Source organism: Crocodylus siamensis, chromosome 14, assembly GCF_052110815.1.
Source record: "Crocodylus siamensis isolate JL-2025a chromosome 14, ASM5211081v1, whole genome shotgun sequence".
Lineage (NCBI taxonomy): Eukaryota > Metazoa > Chordata > Crocodylia > Crocodylidae > Crocodylus > Crocodylus siamensis.
The window spans coordinates 1,481,104-1,497,499 of record NC_143408.1 but is presented as its reverse complement, the minus strand read 5'-3'; the positions used below and the strand labels follow the sequence as shown (position 1 = coordinate 1,497,499).

General features: G+C 45.2%; 1 protein-coding gene across 4 annotated transcripts in view; it reads right to left on the bottom strand.

Moving 5' to 3' along the window:
* Positions 1-16,152, bottom strand: part of GATAD2A (GATA zinc finger domain containing 2A) — an 84,627-nt gene extending 68,475 nt beyond the window's left edge. For 2 of the 4 annotated variants that reach the window (XM_090026756.1, XM_090026755.1), the window contains exon 1: positions 15,360-15,489. The gene's annotated coding sequence lies outside the window, so the exon portion shown is untranslated. Of the gene's footprint in view, positions 1-15,359; positions 15,490-16,001 lie in introns of those variants that run through there. The other 2 variants (XM_090026760.1, XM_090026759.1) reach the window with 2 other exon arrangements.
* Between the last annotated feature and the right edge of the window lie 244 nt (positions 16,153-16,396).

Below are 16,396 nucleotides of genomic sequence, written 5' to 3'. Positions count from 1 at the left end.
CTACATCACCTCCCAAGCTAGAGAGTCTTGCCAGCTTGGTGGTGGCAGCCTTGTTTCTCAGGTAGGTGGAAATCCAAACTCTTCGGAAGAAGTTTGCTATCCAAAGAGCAATGGGTCACATCCATTCACATGACTACCACTCCCCTCGCGTGAAAGAAACAAGGACTTGGAACGGTGAACCAGGAAGACAACGGCATTCAAAATGGAAGATCTCTCATTCCAGATTTTGGTGTTGGAAATCTGGCACTGGGACCAGATGGATGCTTCAGAGCCCTGCTTCCCTTGGGCAACAGTTTGAATTTTAATTAGCAGTCATTGTAAGGGGTGGGGGAGAAGAGAAAGATTCTCATTTTGAAGTGGGGGTCCTTAACTCTTGCCACATGAAAAAAGGTAGGGGAAGCAAACTAGCAATAGGATTTCTCTTTCACGTTTGCTAATTGTCAGGATCAGGCAGAGTTACGATTTGAAGTTCTGTCCTGTCACTATTTAAAGAACACCGCTTCCCCCCAAAAGTGTTACAAGTTGGTTGTGCCCTCAGCAGAAGTGAAATGCAAGTGCCCAAGTGATGCTACTTCAGTCAGGTGCTATAACTTGCTCCCAACCCATCTGGGCCACGTGGTGGTAGGAAGTGACATGCCAGGATCAGTCGGAAAGTTTTATGAAACACCCACGAGAAGAAAAAGGAGGAGCTAGAGCTTAGCTAAATAAATATACATCCACCTATGAGAACTTGGTACCCAAACACTTGCATTGAATGTAACCTGTGCTGATACCTCTCAAAATAGCTCCAGGGGGAAGAAAAACATTTGATGCTAGACTGAATACCTCTCAGTAATCTTAGCAAGGCGGCAGGAGTTCTGCTGGCCTTTAGGGTGCTCTTTCGGGGGGTGAGGGCAGGCAAAACTGCCCCTCAAAACAATGCCAGTCATACTCACAGGAGAAACTAACCACATCTAGGGGACCTGAATAACTTTTCCAGGTGGAACAGGGAGAGCCATTCAAAGGCATGCATTTGGTGTTTCAAAACACATCCTAAACTCCAGATGATAAGCTCCATCATGTTTAAGTAGACTTCCTTGCAGTACTCCTGCCCTTTCTGATCAGATTAGCTCTGTGGCCCTCCTGACTGAGCGCTTGGACACTTGCAGAGTCATTCTGCGTTGGCCTCGCTATTATAGAAGCAGTTAGAATCATTATAGCTCAGCTCGTAACCACTCATTAGCCTTTATTAGTGTGCTGAGACATGGGACTTCTCTAAACCACTGCAAGAACTCCTTTGGTTATGCTTCTGTAAGCGTTAGTCTTGCTTATAGCAGGGCTTCTTGTACGGGCACTTTAAAAACACATGAGTGAAGTGTTCATGCTTGGAGCCATGCTGCTTTGCTCTCGTACAACGCAGAGCTGAGCTCAGTCAGCACACGGAGCAGTCTCTAAACACCTAAGTGGTGCAAGCAGCAATGTTTCGAACCCCACATTTCTTGGTCACTACCAAACTTAAACCTAATATTGGTACGTAGAATGGGGGGGTTGTGATTAACACGAAGGTCACATCCATGTGCGACCTTTTCACAACTGTGGTACTTCTCGCAACCATAAAGATCTTGAGCTCCAGAGTTTGAGTCAGACTTCAACTTGAGCAACTGTATTTGACCTTTGCACGTTTCTCCTGCAGTTTCATTGAGAGAAACAACTAATTTTGTCTCGCCACGTGTTACGTGCTGTTCAAACTTAACAGCAGAGGTTTCCGCATATCACTCATGCTACAAGCAAAATGTTTTGTATATAGCTTAGCTAAAAGGTAATATGGTTGGGGATATTTCAGGGTAAAAGAGAATACAACGTCCACGAAAAAAGTTTCTGCTGAAGCTGCGTGGGGGGGAAAGGGCATAAAGACTTTGCAGCACTACATTTCCTTCAGGACTCTCATTTTCTTACTGCATTCGAGAGATCTGTGATAAATATTGCCTGACAAATAAGGTCACTTGTTTTAAGCCGTGAACTCAAATCGTATTTTATAACCAACCACCGTCTGGCAGGAATTTAGTTTAGGTCCTGCAAAACCGTGTGTAAACCAGTATTGGAGCCAGGCTAGCATTATTTTGATCCACTGCACTGATTTCCTATGTACTTTGGTCAATACATAAAGGCACGAGCCTAACAAATACTTATTTCAATCAAGTTTTGTGAATGGATCCACTTGGCCTTACATAAAACTTAACTGTCTGAACCTTCAGGATAAACAAAATGTTTAGATTTAGTATGAAAGTCCCACAGGTCAGAGAACGGGACAGGTCTGCTCTAGACTTTTGCCTGTCACTATCCTTCCAGGATAACTGTATCTGTAACCTGGTATCTGAACTGTTAAGATGCATCTAAAATCCGATAGCACAAGACCACAGAAAGGCCATTTCAGTAAAGCAAACCTCTATATTTTTCAGACAGTGGTCTTGTAAATTAGCGATAAATCCTAAAGTAATGCCAGTCAGATATTACCTAATTGCTCTGCTTTATTAACATGTATTAAAATAAGTAGAAGCAGAACAAGCAGTACGTGGTCAGCTGGGAGAAGAGACTGAGCAACCCATCCGGGTTGTAGTTGCTGGGCTAGCACGTCCTGGGTGTGTCACTAGGGTGACGATGCTGTGAGGGGAATGGCACCAGCTGCACTGTATTAATGACACTCCCTTGTGGACTGGTGCATGGATTGGCTATAGATGGAGCCACCCACGGGGAAGGCACTACCTGCCAACCTTTCTAGCTAGGCAAGTGGGACAAGTAGCTCATAGGAGGGACCCCCCCGCCATCACCAGCTCTCAGTAAGAACCAGGACTAGCAAATATCTTAAAATACCCATTCATCCCAGCTCACTGCTGCTAAGGCAAGACGGGCCAGTCTCGTTTCTGAGCAGGTATAGCTCAGGGTAAATGGCACATATTTACTCTGAGCAAACCTGATGCAATATGATCCAGATTCCATTCAGCACCTAATTAAGAAGGTAAAATGACTTGCTGAGGCCATAAAGTCCTGCTGTTAAACAGTGCTGTCCCCAGGGTCCTTCCCCTATTTCAACCACCAAGCCTAAAGACTGGCTCTCATCAGCTACAAGTGTTTCCCCTATTTTCCAATATTTCAGCCTACTTGCACTACAATTTTACACAGCCAGTTTATAATTTCATCGCCAAAATCCTAGCAAATCTTGAATTATGGAAGCCGTTTCTTGCTGAAGAAAGAGCAGAGTTAAATATTGAGGTCTGGAAAGAAAGACGTATAGTTCAGAGGCAAGCTCTAATTTGCTGGTGAATCTAACAGTGCCATTCAAAGTGCATGCTTTTTCAGGTATGAAGCCCCAGAAAGTCCCATGAAAAGTAAGCCTGACAAGTGGTGCCAGTTGTCAAATTCAAGGCACCATTGCACTCAAGAGCTATACTTTCATAAATTATTCCTTATTTGCCCCCTGCCCCTCCAACAAAAAAAAGGGTGATGAAGAACAGGATGGTTTAAATAAAAAACAATTGTGAAAGACTTTATACCAGTTTAGGTTACTGTTGGCTTTTAATCTGAATCCAGAGCAGTAGGGACAAGTGTTAGGATTCCTGACCACGTTTATCTCAGCCCCCTCCTGCTCCCCAAATATTGTAAGCTAACTAGATTTCAGTCCCTAGGTCTGGTAGGGAATATGGAAGTAGAATGGATGTGGAAGTACCTGCACTCTTCTGTCTTCTACAGGTGCTGCAGTAGCCTCCAGTGCAGAGTGAGGGGATTTTCTGTAGATTTAGGCTAGCTGTCTAGTGCAGATAAGTGTTATCTTATACCTGTACTAAAGAAGGAGTCACAGCCTCCCTACCTCACCAATACTTTCTACCACTAGCCCACTGCCACAGGTTGCTCTAAGGGATATTGACTTCACCAGGAAAAGTGAGGCTGAGCCAGTTGCTCTATGTATCCGCTTCCAAAGTTGCCTATGCATCTTCAATTTACCTGTTAGCTTACGGACTGTGGAGTTGTGAACTGTCCCCACAATCAGAATAGGGATGACAGGATTTGGCTCTCTAACTGGCCTCGAGATGATGAACACGGAAGTTTGTAGTATGAACCTGAGAGCAGACAGTGCAAGAAATGAGCAGGCTGCACACTGAAAGCAAACATTTGAAAGCATAACAAATTTATCTCCAATTCATTCCGAGCACATTTGCTACTTTTATGCAGAGCTAAGCTGCTTTTAGGGGTTATGTCTTGTGTTTGTACTTTTTTTGGGAACTGTTTGATGTGCTACATTCACATGTTCACGGAGTCTGATGCTCTTCACCCCATATAACTCCCCTCCAGAACATTCAAACTGAAGTATTTAGTTCATGCAACCGATGAGTGCATCTTCTGTACATTTAAGATATTGGCAACAGTTCCATAGGGAGATAGGATTACTTATGCTACTCTAAAATTATTGCCAGTTATAATGTCCCGATTTGTGACTTTTTAAGAAAGTCTACTGTAGTTGTATAGGAGGGGATAAATAGGCATACCTAAATAGTACTGTATTGAACAGGAAGTACATCTCCTGCCTGATATCCATTTCCATCCATCATTACTGGCAAAGAGCATCTTCTGCATGTGGCTGTGGTAAAACCAACTACTTACACTTAAATCAAATTAGGCCCATGCAAAGTTAGTACTTGAGTTGTGTTAACTTCAGAGCTAAAGTTTTAGGGTTGGTTTAAGATAATCTACCATAGAAGAATACACCATTACAACTAGCTACCTGTACAAGAACTCCAGAAACATAATATTAGCAGCAAACAGATATGAAAAAATATTCTCTAGGGTTCACAAAAGTCTTTTGTTAAAGATAGGAACTGCACCACAAAGTTATGCAATGGTCCAGCTAATCAAAAAAATAGGCATGCAGCTATTTCTGAAGTTGGCCTTCTCATTTGCTCTCATGTGCATTAGATCTTCCCTCACTTCCAACACACATTTACAAGAGACAGACTGGGAAAGTTTTACTAGCCACTGATATCCAAGAGTCCTGTATGACTTTGGAATAAAAAGGCAACTTTAACTAACTTTTATTTATGTTTTAAGAGAAACAAGTGAAGAACTGGAAAATATGTTCTCTTTTAGCCAACGATTCAAGTCTGGTTTTGACAGGATACCTCTAAAAACAGCTAAAGGGAAAAAGCCTAAAACTTTAAGCATGATGCAACCAGTGAAACAGTATCAGGAATCATAACAGTGCAGCTCTAAGATGGCTTACGCTAAGCATGAAAAGAATTCCTTAGACTTTAGACCAGAAACACTTGCCTGATTTTCTCAATGGGGAATTAAATCACATGCCAAAAACATGTGCAAGTGTGGGCTACCCTAGGCCTCCATAAGATAGAAGTTATTTGCCAAAGAGTACAAGAATATGGTGAGATGAACACAGGTATGTTTTGACATGGAAGAGCTGAGACACTTCATGTTCAATTAACAATCTCTATGCTCTGCACTTAGTTGACTATCTGATGCCTAAAGAGAATAAAACACTTTGGTGTGAAATCTCTTCTGCCTGGCAAGAAGATACTTTGCAACTTGTGGGATGTGATAGGTCAAAAATAATCTGTGTCCCATAATCCAAGCAGTGAAGTAAAATGACTTCAGTTTAGGACAAGAGATGAGGCAGTCCTCCTGGAACAAAACTGTCCATCACCACCAGCAACTGGAGGCTCCCATAAAAGAGCTAGAACGTGGGTATGGATGAATCTTGCCTGGCTCAAGATGGAGCAGAGTCACCTGGACCTTGTCTCATCCCTCTCACCAGTAATGTTATCAGTGGAAAAGGAGAGAGGAAGCTCTTTGCTTTAGTTTAATAAGCATTTCATTGAATTTCTATTTTCTCCCACTTAAGAGCAAAATTTAGGACTCCGAGCATTGATGCATACTGTAAAGATCTGCAGGCAGCTTCCCATTCTGAAAACAAGTGCATCACACTGCCTCAGAGACTGTTTATATTAGTCTTGAAGTCTGCAACTTATTTTGGGTAACCAAGTTTTGCCAGCAAAGAGAGGGTTAATCACGGCATGCCATCACTCGGACAAAATGGTAGTGAACAAGCATCTCTGGTTAGTCAGTCACCTAGGCAGTTAGGATTTGCACCTTTTGATCCCGATTAAAGGAAAAAGAGTACGTCAGCACATCCTGTGATAACCCATAGGTCAAAAGAATTCATATGAAGCACTGATTTCCAACATATTCTATCTACCCAGAACTGTCCTATGAGAAGCAGGACTTCCAATCACTGATTGCCTCTAAGGAAGAGATATTTTAATGTCTCCTCATTACTTCAGAAGCACAAACTTAGAACATCTACACCTGACAGCATATTTTTAAATGGCTCATCTGTAGTCTGGCATTCATGTGCATATAGAGAAACCCATGAAGTCTACTATTCTAATAAAGCACCACACTATTTGATGGGTTCTCTCATAAAACACATGGTTTGGCAATTATCTACAAATCTTTTCTTTGGAATTAAGTCCCTTTGTAGGTCAAACCTTAGGCTGCTCTGAATGTAAAGGAATAGAGCATCCTGTAAGAGTTACAAAAACTTACAAGTCTGTCAGCCAGCAGTTTTGTAGTCATGCGTGAGTTGGGGAGTTGATCATTTAAGATTAAGAAAATCCTTTTGAAAGGTTCAAAGTTGTACAATAGATAACTATAAAATCAGGTGATTCCATTTTATCTTTATCAGTCATACCTCTTGCACACTTGCTGCATCTCGTCTCAACTAGATTGTAGGCTTGTATGGCTGGGTATGGCATTATGTGCGTACATAATGGGGACTAGATCCTATACAGGGCTTCTCCTTGCTGCTGGAATACAATTAATTGTAATGATGGCTGTTTCCTCTCTGAGGATAATAATGAACTCTTCTGCTTGAATACACTATTCTTTGTTAATTTTTAACTCCCAAGAATTCTCTTCTAAATTTCCAGTGAAGTTAAATTCATAATCTACAACAATCAAGTGTACAGTCACAGATTTGAGATCGAAATAGAGAATCTTGACTTGCAATAGGGAACCTAGATCTGGCACCTGAAGCTCCTCCTCCAACTGGGCCGAGAATTGCTTGGGTAGCACCTCCAGTTTAAATGTTGTTTGGGTCTTGTTGTTGTTTGCTCCCCATGAACCTCTAAATAAGAAGTAACGGACAAAAGACAGGCATGGCACTGTCGGGAACCCATGATTTTTACCAATTCTAGAGCTAAAGTAGCTTACATCTTTCAGGGCAAGAATATTCATAGATGACCCCATTTCTAGAAAAATGATACAACCATTGTGACCTTCAGGGAACTGAGCTGCTTATTGTTTTCTTGTTGAAACTTTTCCAAGAAGACTGCAAAATGGAGCCGATACTGGTTCAGCACTGCAGGCATCCAGCCCAAAACATTAGCTTCTCCTGACAATAATAAGGTTTTCCCTACGTATTTTTATACTGGTGTCTGATCTGCTCCTGCCCTGAAAGGGGTTTTGAAAGCCAGGCAGTGCCCAATGCTTTCAAGAATCTCAAACTCTGAACTGAAATGGTTTTGTGACATGCTCCCTCACAGGCTCCAAGGTGGTCTACCACCATCTTGGAAGCTTTCAAAGTGCTATTAGTTCCATGCTGCCATTACTGGTACAGCACTATCCTTAACTGGAACCGCAAACACTTCAGTCAAAGGCCAGTAATCAGCACATAGCTGCAAAGAGGTACTCAAAGCAGGCCTTTGTTATTTGGGATTGATATCTTGCAAGCCAATGATCTCCGATTTCTTGGCATCTCTTTTTTTGCAAGATAAATGGATTTGCATGTGTGGAATGAAGAATTTCTTCTAAACTCCAGAAGATAGATGCATTAGAGTGATTCTCAGTGGCTTATTCTCAGTCTAAGGACATACTTCTCAACTGAATTCGTGCTGTTATCAATCAGGTAAAGATTTATCAATGGACTGCTGTCTGCTCAGATAAAACCCAAAACAACATCACCAATGAGGAAGCTAATCCAAATATGGAAGCTGTTGGTCAGTTATGAATGTGGGTGTACAGCAAGAGGGGCACCAATTGAACCTACTGTGACCAACCTTTATCAAGCTACACTGATAAACAGGACCAAAAAAGCCCAAGGGTAACTGGCCTGTGAAGCAAAGAATTGTATTCTGCTTCAGAAATGTGTTAATTCCTTCATTTTTGCAAGTTAAAACTTTTGTATAAAAAAAAAAAAGAGACACTGATAAAAAGGCAAGAGAAAAGAAATTAGATAATGATAGAGCTGAAAAGTAAATAGTTTAAAGTCCCTCTAATATAATGGAACGCAAATGCTTAACATCTGAGAGGATGTGTACAAGGCTATAACGAGCACTACTCTTCAAGGTATGAGATGAGATCAAAACTGCATGTACATCTTAAGAGTAATAGTCTGGAAATGCTTTTAAGAAGAATCCCCTCTGTTAAACAGCTTTAGTAAACTTAGTTTTGAAGTCATATTGACAAGACAGTGTAGGCCTGTGGGCATCTCTCACCTGGATTTGGTCACATACGTCATAAGTTAGTTTGTGCAACTCACTCAACCTGTTTCCCCACTAATAACATGGGAGCATAGATATGATCCTATTTTGGGTCAGGCTTCAAGAACAAGTTATAAAGAGTGGAGAGCTGGAGAACAACTAACTTCCTCCGCCATGTGTATATTCTCTTTAGGTGGGAGTAGTGGTGACAACATGCTTCATCTACTTCTACTCAGACCCTAGGATCACTGAGCAAGGATTCTTAGTCAAGGAGCACGATATTGAACACATTTATCTATGAAGTCACACCAAACTCAAACTTCCTTAGGACGATTGCCACATTACAAGAGCATGTACTAGCCCTGCTGCCTCTGTTTTTTTTAATGACAAAGAGTCATCCTTATTTGCAATTACCACTTTAAGACTTTTCATTGGGTCAAACCCAACCATGTAGTTCTCAAGCCATGGCTTCTTTCTTAAAGGCAACAAGCTGCTTAGAGTTTAGGACACATTTTAAACTAAGTAACTGATAAATTTAATCTTTTTAAAAATTAAACAACTAAATCTTCCAATTTTACTTTTCCCAGTTAGCTCTTCTTTAAACTTTAAAAGAAGTCATGCCTGAACAGTGAATCCTTTCTGGGACTTTATTTGTAAAAAGTCAATAGGCCATCATGGTAAAATTGACTTTACCTACAATCAAGGAAAGTTGGGTGCTAATCCAAATGGAGACCTGAGAAAGCATGGCCAGATTATATTGATTTAAGTAAGACTCTGACTTGACACAGAGCATACTTCAATAAAATGCTACCTACCAAAAAGTGCTATCCTTTTATGATGGTCATATGAGCCTTAAACTGCTGTTTATCACAAGAATTTACCAACATCATTCTCCCTAGTATAAGAGTGGTTCGCAACCTTTTCAGACTTGAGGCACTGCATGACTGACTCAAAACAACCCATGGAAATGCCAGCTCGTAGTTTTCTCTTTGATTTTGACTACAGAAAAATAATAAAATAACAACAACAATTATTCTGTTGCAAAGAACTCAGCAAGCCCAGCAACAAGTTACAAGGATTTTAACACTATGGATTCCCAGTGGAAATTTCTGGGTTTATTGTGTGAACTGTTTGTACATCTAACTGTGCCAACATAGTCTGGCACCCCACAGCACCCCTGAAAGTATCCAAGGAACTCCAGAACGATGCATCACCCTGGCTGCGAATCGCTGACATATAACATAACCAGCCTAGGAAAAATACTACCTTCTTTTCAAAACTAGTTAGTACACACCTACTTCAGTGTTAGAAAGTCACCTCCCAGAAAAGACAGAACAAGCCACTGAACAATAAATTGAATTCATTTTTTACATTTAGGATTACTAATGTCTGATCCCAGCTTTCAGGGTGGGAAGAGGCAGATTTCAAAGATTTCACATTGGAACTACAACTACCAGTGCTTAGAGAGGCTACAGAACTCCTGAACTAGATATCTGCATTAGGTGTTATGAACAATCATGGAAACTAAACCTACATGGCTTAGAAAAGTCATTAATTTCTAGAAAAAGATACCATAGTTGTTTTTGCATCTCCCTACAGGAACTTACACTTACTTAGCACTTCATAAAACTGTACACGTCAAGCAGTCCCCCTCCATGGTGCAATAGACTGTTTCCCAGAGCACAGCAACTGATATACAACAGTTATGGACAGGAAAGGCAGACTTTGGTAGGCAGTAATTACCCAAGCTGGAATTTTGCTGGAACACCAAAGCCAAGCACCCTTGCTTGCAAGACGATTCGCTTGCATTTGCTTGGGAAAACTAAGCTTATAGACCAGATGTCTATGAAATCTATGAAAATGATACATCTGATAATATATTGAGATGCTGGCTCCGAGAGCACAGCAACACCTGTTGCATCTCCAAGTCCTACAGCACCCTTAGGTTTTTTTTAATAGGATGCTTGCCTTCTTCCAAGCATATAACAGGCCTTGTCCTAAAATGGAGAGGGCAGGAACATACAGGACAGGTATTTCAAACTAATCAAATCCCATAGTTTCACTACCCTCTTGAATGGATAGTTGTATACTTGTTTAAATAATTCCAAAAAAGGACAGCCCATATTCTTATCATATGGGTCTCGAGAGATTTAACATCCTTGGCATTGTATCCAAAAAGGAAGGAAATATCTCACTTCCCCAGCTATTTCAGTGGTATAAATTGATTGTTGAAGGATAGTTCACTGGGCTATGGATAGGAACTGAATGATTATAACAAAGTTCAGATGGTCTTTAGAGCTACTTATCTATATAGAAGTAACAGATAATAAATTATCAGTAACTGGATACAATGTATTATGTACTTTAACACTGCTAGATCTATGTGACTCTTTCAATATATGTATATATCCAGTATTTACAAAAATTGTAGAACTATTTCTTAGGTAAAATGAGTTGTTCATCCTGGTACAAGTCCACCACATGGTAGATAACAGTGAGAGTGAAACAAGAAAACCTGGGCCCCTTTGACACTACTTGCTTGGGGTCCTCTCCCAGGCAAGGCACAATATTGTATGACTTCTTCCTCCCCCACCCCCACCAACTTCAACTTCTGTGCACTGTTTGCCCAAGGGCTAGGGTTCAGCTCAATGAAAGTAAGGAATAGTAAGGAATGCACTGATAATCAATGAAACAGAAGATGCAGGTTTCTGTCCAACAAGAATGATGGTGGAAAAGCTACAATATGCTCCAGTAACAATCCCAATAACAGTGGAGACATTCTGATCATTTAACGAACCAAATTATCGAATTGCTCTTTCAGGAAAGACACTGATTCGCCATGGTATGCAACAAAGAAACAAAGGGTGTCGACACCACACGAGTATTTCAACCTGTCACTAGCAGTGTGCTCCTCCACCCCCAAGTACCTACATGCAGCGGCAGAAGACAGCTTTGCCAACAAAGCAATGAACCTGCCCTAAGCAACACAATTCTGGAAGATGAACTGATGCCATGGCTGACTTAACGTTGTTTTAAACTGAAATGGTTAATATAGAAGTACAAATACAAGTGCTAGATGTTCTAGTCCCATATGTGCTCTGTTCTGTTTTGGGGGAATGGAGTTTTCTACAGAACTTGTTGCACAACTGATCTTCATTTGCTACTTTCCCTAATCTAGAAACCTGTCTTACCAAAAGTTATCACTCAAGAGAAAAGGCATGAAGTCTTCAGTTAAAGTAACTATAAATGTTGTCCTTCGCTATGTTGACTTGAGATTCCTCCTTCAACTTCACCACAACCCCTTCTTCTCCTCTGATCAAGTCAGGGGAACACAGTCTGCTGATTCAGCTCTGACAATTTCATAGACATTAGGGCTGGAAGGGACCCAACTCAAAGCATTAGTTTCCCTACTCTGAAAATAAACTAGTAGCAGCACAATGCAACAAGTAAAGTTTCAGTCCCAATACTGGCACTCCTCTGGTGTTGGCAAAGAGCCTCAAAGGAAAGATAACTTTGGTTGTTCTTATCAGCCCCCCTTTTCAGCAGCAACGGTTTCTGTGCCCTCATTCCTTTGGCTTAGGCTACTAACGAGGCTGAGGAACTTTGCAGGAAAGTACCTCCATTCTTGCTCAGTGGGGTGAAGAACTAATAAAGACACAGGCCAGAAAAGTGCTGTTATTCTTATAAAGTATCACCCTGGATCCATTCAGGTTTCCAGCTTGTGTACCACGACTGAGACATGATGCTTCAAATCACCTCAGAAATGTAAACGTGAGAAGCAAACTATTCTCCATAACACCCTTATCTAGGACTGCAAAACACTAGATTCCAATATCCCATAAGGCAATGGAAAAATCTCTCAACCAGGCCAGACTCAAGGACATTCCCCCTCCTCCCCAACTATTTTTGAAATTTCTCTCTTCTCTTTCCCCCCATGCTACCTTACAATGCTGCTTGGAGATGCTTCATACTGTTGATGTGCTTAATCCCCTCAATCCTGTTCCAAGCCTGAGGTGGAGATTCAAGTGTCAAGAGATGTAAGGTCTTCTCTTGACTGGGGCAACGCATACTAGATTTGCAATGCCAGAGCATGCTGACCTAGGGAGCAAAAAGCCTGAACTCTGTTTCCACTACTTAATAACAAAGTTAGCCTGGTCTCTCCGGGTGCCTTCAAGAGGGTTGCTAAAATAGGTTGTAAGGACCACTTAGCCAGGCCCCACCAACACTACTGAATTTCCTACCTGTGTCTAAAAAGTTGTGATAGCACACAAGCCACTTCCTGCAAGCAGACTTAATGAGCTCTCTGAATGCAGGCAATAGGCACTAACAGAGAAAGCAACCAATCATCTTCCATCTATCCAGTACAGCTGTATTTCTGCTGCAATAAGAGGCTAACAGTTGGTTTTTACAGGCTGTACATGTGCCTTGTGATATTCAGACTTTGCAAGGCTGGGAACGCCACTCTCAACTAATGGATAAAAGCTTGTTCTGGGTTGACAGGTGGGTATAAACAAACATACGTGAGTTGTTTGTTGGAATTTTAACATAAAAAAAGTAGCATCTTACCAGGCAAAGGTAAGAGAAAATAGCAGCTTATACCATGGCAGATTGAACTTGTTGCTGTTTGGACTGCGGGCATATTTTCAGACTTGCATTAGCTTTGTCCTCAAACATCTCCAAAAAAATTAATCTGTGGTATGAAGAGTGAGACTAAACAAAAGTTGCAACTACGTCTTAAAACTACTCTCCTCTCGCCTGCAAATTTAATTTCTTTCTTCTCATTTTGTACCTACTATGACAAATGATTCCTAAAATTACTAAAAAGGAAGCAATCAGAAAACACTCTCAAATATTTTAATAGCTCTACTTTGCATCTGACAGCACTTTTACACAGTATCACTAATTCTCTGTATAATCCCTTTTTCATTTGCTACCTGTTTATACAAGTTGAAGAGACTTAAACCATCATTGGAATAGGTGAAAAGCCTTCATACATTTTTTTTCCTCCTAAACCTTTCTTTTCTCAGTTCTGGGCATGCTGTTTATATAGTGCTCAACTGAGAGAAACGGTACCGAATTAGTCACTCCCAAAAAGCGAGTTACTGGTATTCTTTTAACTATGGCCGTTCCTACAGATAGACCTGACATACAGAAACATCTTTTTCCTTAATAACTTGATGCTCTTCTGATGCAACAAGAACAGAGGGGGAGAAAGGGGGGGGGGGGGGAAGAGAGAGAAAACAGAAAATGTAATAAAGACTCTTTGAAAAGTAACTGATAAGTATTTTCCTGCATGCCGGCGGTAGCTCAGGCTCAGAAGGTGGCAGACCAGGGCCAGTATACAACTTTATTTTGTAAACAGCTTGCCTTGCAGACAAACTATATGCATCTGAAAGTTAATACAGAGATAAACACTGCCAAAGAGAGTCACTGAGGAGCAGACGAATGAGTAAGGAAGGGGTTTTCAAACGACATGACAAACGCAGCCTAGTTTTCACATGTAACTTCTGCACATGTGTCCGTAGATGGCTACTTAAGCATGTGCAGCTACTAACCTTGGCATTAGCCCCGCAATATACCTCCATCTTTAGCTTTGTCACGAGCTCACCCCGTCTGACACTATTAAGCAAACAACGGGTATTTGTGCCCATTTGCTAGGGACCTTTTTGGAGTGGCCACGCCCACCCAGACCCCGGGGTTTGGTGCCCCGGGAGGCAGCTCTCCCCACCTCTAGAGCCACACTTTCCCTGCGCCGCCCCTTCCCGTACAACCCCCGCCCCACCAAGCATACACTGCTGAAGCCAGTGCCAGTCCCTGGTCCCTTCGTCACAGTGAAAAGTGCCATCTGTCCTGCTCTCCCAGTGCCTCTAGCCCCTGCTCAGGCACATCCCCCCTCCCCCCAAGTTCCTCCCAGGATACCCCATGCTCTGGACCTGCACCTCCCCCACAGCCCCCTCCCCCCCACCTCCGGCATCAGCCCTGGGCTTTGCCGACACGCAGGGGCAGCCATGCCCGGCAGGGACTCCCACCATGCACCCGGGCTCTCCGCCCCCCCCACGTGCCCACCCCCCTGGCATTTCCTCAGCTTCTTTTTGGGTCACCACCACCCTGTGCTCCCTGGGCCCACTCCCCAGCCCTGCCCCTGCACGCCCTCCTCCCTGGCACTTCCTTAGCCCCATTTTGGGACATCCCCCACTCCCTCCCCCAACATGCCACTACACTCCCCCACCCTTCCCTCTGCCCCCTCATTCAGGCAACCCCACTTAACTTCCTCAGCCCTCCATTAAGGGGGTCCCCCCATACTTTCTCAGCTCCCCCATTAGGTCAACCCCACTTCCTCTTCCCCCCCAATTAGGGCAAGGCCCCTCTTAACTTCCTCAGCCCCCCATTAAGACAACCCCCCACTTCCTCAGCCCCCCCCATTAGGGCAAGGCCCCCTAACTTCTTCACCCCCCCCATTAGAACACCCCACACCTCAGCCCCATTGCCCCTTTGGTAACCCCACATAAAGCCCCCTGGCACTTCCTCAGCCCCCCATTAACGCACCCCCCCTCCCCAACCAGGTCAGTCCCCCCTCTCCTGTCCCCCATGAGGGCCACCCCGGGCAGCGCTCCTCAGGCCGGCCTGCCCCGCGTGCCGCCGCCCCTCCCCCCGCGGCCCTGCTCCACTTCCTGGTGCGCCCGCCCGGCCCGGCCCGGCCGTGGCCTCCCCGCCCGCGCGGACCCTCCTCCTCCTCCCGCCGCTGCCGCCGTCGGCCCCGCGCCCCCACTGCGCTGCACCCCCCGGGGTAGGGGGTGGGTGGGGGTGGGGTGTGGAGGGAGGGGGGGAATCACTCACTCTCCTCCTCGCCCCCTCAGAGCCGCCTCCTCCTCCTCCTCCGCGGGGCCCGGGCCGGACTGGGGCCGTGGGGGGAGGGGAGGCGGCTCCCTCAGGTGGCCACTGACAGGAGGAGGGAGGCGGGGGGGAGGGGAGGGAGCTGCGCGCGCAGGGAGCCCCGCCCCCCACCGGCGGCGCGGGACGAGCAGGGCGGCGCACGCGCCACCAACCGTCACCCCCTCGCCGCGTTTTTTCCCGCCCCCGCCCCCCCGCGCGGTTGCTAGGCAGATTTTTCGCACGGCCCCCTTCCGCCGGTCGACGCGCCGAGCTTGACAGCACCGCCAGCCAATCAGCGGGCGAAACCCGGCCGGAAAGAACGACCCGCCTGGCCGGGGTGGGAAATGGGCGGGGACAGCGACCAATGGCGGCGCGGGAGAGCGGGCGGCGGCTGGGGTTGGAAAAGGGGCGGGAGAACAGTTGGCCCCACCCCTCCCCCCTCCCGCCGGGGTGGGAGCGGTGCCAGGCGCGCTTGTGGGAACCTGGCGCGGAGGGCGGGGCGGGGCGGGGCGGGTGGGGGAGGGGGGAGGAAGTGTGAGGGGGGAGGGGAACCTGAGAGGGCAGTGGGGGGTGGGGGGGGCAGCCAGGGCACCACGGGTCACTCACGTCCGTGTGGTCGCCGTCCCTCGTGCAGCCCCCGGCAGGCAGGAGACGTGGTGGCCGAGCGCGGGCCAGGGACCCCAGGAGGCGGCACGGCCAGGCCCTGCCCCCGCCCGGCTGTGGGACGGCGGGCGAGTCAGTCACTTCCTGCTCCCCGCCGCCCTTTCCTGCAGGGCGAGGCCGTGGGCCACTGCCGGAGCAGCGTGAAGGCACCGGCTGCACCGTGGGAGCCTACCTCGTGCCGGGATCTGGGCCACGGCGCCACTCGCACCGAGACCCTGCGCTACATGCGAGGCGGGTGTCTCTGACCCACTGCCTTGGCTGCAAACGGAGAGGGGCACGTAGTTACAAGCCTCCCCCCCCACCCCCTAATCCTCACAAAAAACCCGCTGGACTCTCGC